The sequence below is a fragment of the Amblyomma americanum genome, chromosome 9 (assembly GCF_052857255.1).
Source record: "Amblyomma americanum isolate KBUSLIRL-KWMA chromosome 9, ASM5285725v1, whole genome shotgun sequence".
Lineage (NCBI taxonomy): Eukaryota > Metazoa > Arthropoda > Arachnida > Ixodida > Ixodidae > Amblyomma > Amblyomma americanum.
Window position 1 is genome coordinate 106534829 of NC_135505.1, and position 7558 is coordinate 106542386.

Genomic DNA, 7558 nt, shown 5'->3' on the forward strand with positions numbered 1-7558 from the left:
ACGATATTCTAATATGACTCAGATCATTGAGTATAAAAATGTGCCAAGCTACTGGCTGCTTTCGCAAGCTGCAAACAAACAAGGCTGATCTTTACCAGAAGATAAAATTGCTCAACAGACTGACCACTTGAAACCGAACAACATTTAGTTCACATCATCTTTTAATCTGCAAGGAATCAGCTCACGCAACTCATAGAAGCAACCTCGACGAAACGAGTCCAGAGCACGAAGAGAGCGCTTGTGGGACACCAAGACATATAAAATTTTTCATGCTCTGAAGATGATCATTGCTGAACATGTTGTCGTTAACGACAACCCACGGGTTGTCGTTATGCCCCGGTGAAGCTTCAAGCGACGTGGAAGACAGGTAACGAATGTTTCACCATAGGCTCTCAAGCACTGCTATCCAATGTGAAACATTAAAATATTGGAGGGGACGCTTAAGAAGTGCATTACAGGTATGACGCGATAACGTTACTGGGTTAATGCCTTTATGCGCAGAATTGATCATTCTCTATTTAACATTATTGCACCCCTGCGAGTCCTGATACCGCTCCTGGCGCAGTGGGGCAACATTAAGCAATGCGCGACTGAACAGCCATGGCAGTCTCTGCCAATGCTGCAGCTTGTGCTACCCAAGCAACCTCTTCGCGGGCAACCTCTCGCAACCAATCATTAATTTAACTGCAACCTGCCAGGGTGCGTAGTTTGCTCACAATCCGGTGGGCAGGTTCTCAAGACGCCACAAGGTTACGTAACTTAGGCGGCCTACCTGCCTCCCAGGTTGCTTCTCTGGGGATTTTTCGTCGACATTTCGCTCTCGTTCAGTGACGCCGACGCCGCCGGATTTTCTGAGCTCCTTAACACTGTCGGTTTAGAAAGGTTTGTTGCTTGCACAAGAGATTTCACTTCCTACATTAACTAGTAGTGCTGTAGTAGACGACAATCATCATCAGTTGAATAAGCGAGCAGACATAGACATCTTAGGGGCTTCCATACGTCCAGCTTTGAATATCCCTAAAACAGAGTGCGAAGATCCCGCCGAACACTAAATTCCATGTGTCTTAGCTAGACTCTAAGCAGTGTGCCCAAGCATTCGAGAGTTTATGATCGCTTTTGTAGCCGAAGTGACTGTCGATAGCCTTTTCACACTCCTTGAAGCCCAGATTCAAACGATTGAAACAAACATCCGATAGTAGCAATAAGTTCTAGACAATATTGAGGTCTGTAATTGTCCTAAATTTGAATAGAGAACGAACAAAAGAACAAAACGAACATTACAGAGTGAGCGCTAAAAAGAAAACCTTAAGATTGTACGGGATGTCGCACGAGAACTGATATCCGAATTTAGCGACGCCAACAGCCACAGCGGATAGAGATTAAACGGTGGTGTTACCCGTAAGTTCTTCTACTACGCAATAGAGGTAGGGAGCTGGATGGTTGGACACAATAGTTGCAAATTGTCCCAGGACGCGAAGATTTTATTAAAGATGTACCACCCAAAAATTTCGATCACAAACAAACAATATTATTTGTTTCATAGGCTTAACAGAATATCTTCTAGAACGTTTCAGTCGCAGGTGTTAAGTGGAACAATAAATGTATTTTACGCGATAGCTTTTAAGAACTCGTGTCGCCAAATATATGGCATCGTCCTCGGCGTCATTGACCATGCGCGAAAACTTCCTGAAAAATTCTCAGAGCAGCAACCTAGGAGGTAGGGTTGCCAGCAAGGTCACATCACCTTGTGGCGTCATCAAAACCTCCCACCGGATTGTGAGAAAACTGCACCATTGCATCATCAGCTGCTTGACTAGGCCCACTGCACGGCAAAGACCTCTCCCAAATCTCTGCAAGTAACACTGTTCTGTGCATGCTCCGGCCACTGTAATCCTGCAAACTTCTTTATCTCCTCTGCCCACCTCAGTTTCTGCCCCCCCCCCCCCCCCGTCACACTTGCCTAACTTGGAATCCACTCCGTTACGCATAAGCACCATCGCATACCATGCTTTCGCATAGCATTCCCTACGCAAGCCAATTTCCTCCTGTTGATTTTTACAAGGATGTCATTAGCTCGAGTTTGTTCTCTCACGCACTCTGCGCTCTTGCTGTCTCTTAACGTTACACATATCATTTTTCTTATACAACCAGTATAACCAGTCCCTATATATAGCCTTCATAGATTGCAAGAACGCATTTGACTCGGTTGAAACTTCAAAAGTCGTGCAAGCATTGCGGAATCAAGGTGCATAAGTGTCTTATGTAAAAACACAAGAAATATTGTTGCGAACAGGGGTTTATTCAGACCACGACGGGCGACTGAAACAAGCTGGGGTTCGCTTGCCGAGCGCGAGACGCATTCACCTCATTCTCCTCATCTTCTGCGTAGTCAGCGAGGCCGGCCAAATAGAATACGCATCACCTCGTCATGCGCGTCATGCTTCCCCCTACGCAGTCGTTGCCCGCAGGGTGAGTTAAAAAGCACCGCGCGAATGGCGGGGCTTCAGCCAGGCAACGTGGGTCACTTGAGTTCGCGCCGAACGACGGACGCTTGCCGTTAAACGCGCTAGGCGGTAATTGAGCTTGCTAACTTGCTCAATGACAACATAGGGTCATCGTAGTGGCACAGCAGCGTTTGGGCCGGATAATCACCGCCTTCTTACCGGCCGCTACAACAAGACAAAATCACCAGGGCTGTAACTGACGTGACGGCGGAGGGCATCGTAGCGCACTTTGGACAGATCTTGGGAGGTGCGAATACGAAGGCGGGCAAGGCGCCATGACTCTTTGGCGATGAAGGGATCTTCATGAGGCTCGGCAGAAAACGGTAGTGTGGTGTTCAGGGTGTAGCGGGGGGGGGGGGGGGAGGGGGGGGGGCGGCGAGCATAGACTGAAAAGAAGGGGCTGAAGCCAGTACTCTCATTGCACACGGTATTCAACGCGTAGGTGATAAACGGCAGGACGTGCTCCCAGATTTTGTGCTTTCAGTCAACGTACAATGACAGCATGTTAGTGACTGTTCAATTCGTGCACTCAGCCCATTCGTCTGGGGGTGGCAAGGCGATGAATGGAGAAGCTGCTCCACGACGTCAGCGGTGATCTACCGACCACGCTCACTGATGATAACTTTTGGGGGTCCATGGCGGAGAACTATGGAGCGCATCATAAAACACAACACATGATACGCTGTAGACGAGAGCAGGTCTGCCGTTTCACAATACCGAGTAAGGTAATCAACGCAAACTACTATCCAGCGGTTCCCACGAAAAGATTTGGGATACGGGCCCAGGAGATCTATACCGATTTGCTCAAACGGTGCGGCGGGTGGTGCCACAGGGTCAAGCTCACCGAATGCAACGTTAGTAGGTCGCTTGTATCGTTGACACTGCGTGCAGCTGGTGACGTACCACTCAGTCGTTGCACGCATGTTCGGCTAATAGAAGCGTGTCCGGGTACCATGGAACGCTAGTGCCGATAGAAGATGTCCAGATGTAGGGTCGTCATGCATGGCCTGCAAGGCAGAGGTGTACAGGCTCTTCGGAACTACCAGGAGGAAGCGCTGGCATGTAGAAGAATAGTTTTTCTTCCATATGAGACCATCTCGCACAAATAAGTGGTTTGCACTGGAGAGGGGTCTTCAGCCTCCGCCTAGAGTGGCCGTGGGGTTCAATCTTTCTGCTGTTCCGCTTTGAATGTGGTGAGATCAGAAAAAAACGGCGACACTGAAGCGGCACGTGGTCGAAATTATTGATGTTAGACTCCGTCTCAGGAAGGGGCAAGTGCGAAAGACAGTCCGTATTAGCGTGTCTGCGAGCTCTCTTGTAGACAACTGCGTAGTCACACTCTTGTAGCCGGAGAGCCCACCATGCAAGGCGGCCACACTGGTCACGATGGTGAGCGAGCCAGCAGAGGGAATGATGGTTGATGATGTAGATGGGCGGGCGACCGTGTAGACATGAACGGAAACGCTGCCCGGCGAAGACGACGGCGAGGCATTCCTGCTGGGGTACGGTATAATTGTTCTCCGGCTAACTGGGCGAGCGACTCGCATACGCAACGATATCTATAACGACCCGATCAAAACGGACGACAGAATTTTTTGTCGCGCATCTGTCGCGCGACACAATTTTGTGTCGCAAGACAAGCTGTCTTGTCGTGCCATGTGTCGTGCGACAAGCTTCGTGTCGTGGGTTCTTTCGCGCGACAAAGTTGTTTGTAGTGGGTTCTGCCGCACGACAGACATCTTTCCTGCATTTTGTCGTGCGAAGAAGGTCCCTGTCGCAGAATTTGTCGCGCGACAGGTTTCTGTCGCAGGTACTGTCGCGCGACAGAGGGACTAGTGCCGCGCGACAGAGATTGCGTGCCTCAGCAAAGTTGCCTGTCGTGGGTTCAGTCGCGCGACAGACTTCTATCGCGCCTCTTTTCACGCGACAAAAGTACCTGTCGTGCGGCCTGTCGCGCGACACAAGAGCTTGTCGTGGGATATGCCGCGCGACAGATACCTGTCGTGGGATGAGTCACGCGACAGATACCTGTCGTGGATTGTGCCGCGCGATAGATACCTATCGTGGGATGTGTCATACGACAGATTCCTGGTGAGGGTAATTATTTTACTGCAGAATTCTAGAAATACTGTCATGCGGTCGTGTGACAGCGATAGGATCAAATTGACAAAAGATGCTTCAAAGCGCGTTCACTGTGGCGAGTCGCGAAGAGGATGCGAGGTGCTCTGGTCTGTTGGTGACGGGCACCGAGCGAAATGAAGTGCTCATTCACATTGGCGAATCGAGTATTCAACTCGCTTCCCGCGACCTGGCTCTCTCACCGAACGAGAATTGGCTTAGAGGAGAGGCACTGCTCGAGCACTCACCTAATTCCCTTTTGTTCCCACAAGACAATGTGATGAAAGTAGTGCATGCTCAAGAGTATAATGCGGCTTTGAAAGCCCAAAAAGCTATATACACAAGCGACGAAGCCAGCGGTGCCTGCGTATCCGCACGCGCTTGCGGTGGCGGCATGTAGCTGCAGCCACGACAGCGCCTGCACACCAATCGGTGTGCGCAAGTCGAATGGCGCTACTGAAAGTCAGTGTCCTCTTGGCTTCTGTGACATGTTCAAGCCATGTAACATAATGTACCGCTACTACTACATGCGAAGAAAAAACCAAGGACACTTCTATGCGTCGCGGAAAAGAATGTCGTTAGTCGTCAATCAGGGAAAATTACTCGCCATAACCATCCGGCTACACAAAGGCAGCATGTGTGTACATGCACGCAGTTCTCGGTATAAATGTTCAAGGCAATCCCGATATCATTTTTCCGCGCGTTTCAGTTTTAAGAGCGTCAGCTCTTTCTACTTACGTTTGTCAAGGACACGTCTGTCTGCAGGGAAGGTCAAATTAGCCAAGACAGTTACCACACTATATCACATAGCAACTGCGGGCGCGTAGAGCCTCAGTTGTCACAGATACCTTCGATCCGTTTTACATATGCCAGTATAGCGGCTATCGAAGTGGAACCCCGGGGACCCCCATTTGCATCAAATTTGGGGGCGCCCGTTTGAAGCATAACGATCGAAGTGGTGTCATTTGACTTGTCATGTTCCTGAGGATAAAATAAATATTTAGATGAAGCCCAAAATATGTGTGGGATTCGCACCGACGACCTTTTCGCCCCCAAACTGTGCATTCCGGGGACTTCCAGACAGCCATAAGGCCTAATCGTTTGTCGCAGAGGGTTCCGGATGCGGTCAAACCATTCATCTTGTTGTAATGCACACGTTTATAAAATTCGTTAAGTGATATATAAGGAGCAAACATACCGGATTTAGCGAAGGTGGCTGTAAATCGCAATAGTAGTGCAAAATCTTTTATGTAGATGACGCTGCTTGTATCTTAGAACGAATGTTTCCGAAACGAAATGCCCTCAGATGTTTGTATTTTGTCTTCTCCACGTTTGCTGAGCACCCCGATCTAGGACCCCGATCTAAACACTTGAAGCTCTCGTAGCTAACGCTCTTAAGTCCAACGCTGATGCAGTGTTGGCGGAGAATTTTTTTTAGCGGCAGTGACGTGGTGCTTATCATAAAATAGCAAAGCAAAAAAAAATACTTTACGATGTCGTTCATTGCCTTCACTGAACATTTCATGACGGTGACACGAAAATGTCGCTAAATATAGACAGCAGCGTATGCAGCCGAAGGTAAAATGCGGCGGCCGGCGAGTTTGAACCGATTTGATTCTCGGTCGAAATGAGAATAAAGTCTTGGGACTGACATCAACCGCGCGCTTTAAAGAGTTTCACCTGCTTTGACACTGTCTAGCTCCTGTGCACCCGCGCTCGGTCCTCTAAACTACTCTGGTCCCAGTGTGACTGTGTGCTATGACAATCTGAGCGAAAAGGAGGATGTCTGGAGGTTTTGATGTGCACCACGGCCATACAGTTGAGCGACATGATAACGTACGGCCGCGGCATGCCAGCCTGAATACCGGCCGCCAGCGTCAGAAAAATGCGACAGTAATGTTTGTTCAAGTCCATACTAAGCCGTCGGATGGAGTATCGTTGGCCAATATCGAGTCGTTGGTAGAAGCGATAACAGGAATACAAACAAATGTCTCCCCACGGCGCCTTTAATTGCTGCTGCTCAATCGCGGCTTTCCTGGCCTCAGCTGGCTCCGCTCCTGAAGGTGTCGCGGAAACCGAGCATATCTTTGTTTTACTATGAGACGAGGTTCACAGTAAAACGATGACGAGAGCAGCACCTCAGCGCTAGCCAGTTTCGAAGTGCGCTCAGCTGCTGCATCGATGCGAAACCGGCTAGGCTTAGCGACGACTAGGGCAGCCAGGGGGTAGCGCGTAGTTCATTGCCCGGCGCGCCCGCGGGCGGCGTCGTTCCCGAAAGCTCGCCTCGCTCACTCCCGCTGGCTCACTGATTGGCTCAACAGCTTGCGACCTTCACTCGGAAGGCTGGAAAATCGAGAAGCGAGCGACTGGCGCTGCGACTGAGCGATACTTGATGCCCACGTTTGCACTACTGGTGAACAACCTTTAACGCACATATGCTTGGGTTATCGGCTGCGTTGCGGCGAGTCTTAGTTAAGATCGTCCGCGACGCCATCGTCACCGTCCGTGACGCACAGGCTGAGAACTTCAATTCCAGTACGTGCCGAAACAACTCGTATTTATCGTAACGATACGAACTCGAAAACACGCCTGCTTCGATGCGCTAGTGGGCTCTTGCTTGTTAAACTACACGCGATCATGATGCGGCGAGTGCTAGCCGCTGTTGCATATTAGCTAAAGTGAGACGCAAGTATCGACGTAGTTTCGTAACTCATTTGATATCAAAGCACTCCGCTTGTACTGGTCACCGATAAGCTGTTAAGTTTCATGATCTCCGGTGAGCGTGCCAGTGTCGCTCGCGCAAATTAATGCATAGCAGCTACTCTCCATCGTGCCAATTGCGTTCACCTTATCCACGATATTCGCCAGCTTGAGATACGGCGCTTTTATTCGCTGTTTTTGTCGCAACTTAGTGATTTTATCTGGCATAAAACGAA

At 49.7% G+C, this 7558-nt stretch overlaps 1 long non-coding RNA gene across 1 annotated transcript in view; it reads right to left on the reverse strand.

Moving 5' to 3' along the window:
* The window catches only part of LOC144103979 (uncharacterized), a 39908-nt gene that overhangs the window by 18468 nt on the left and 13882 nt on the right, over window positions 1–7558 (reverse strand). The gene's annotated exons all lie outside the window — the stretch shown is intronic.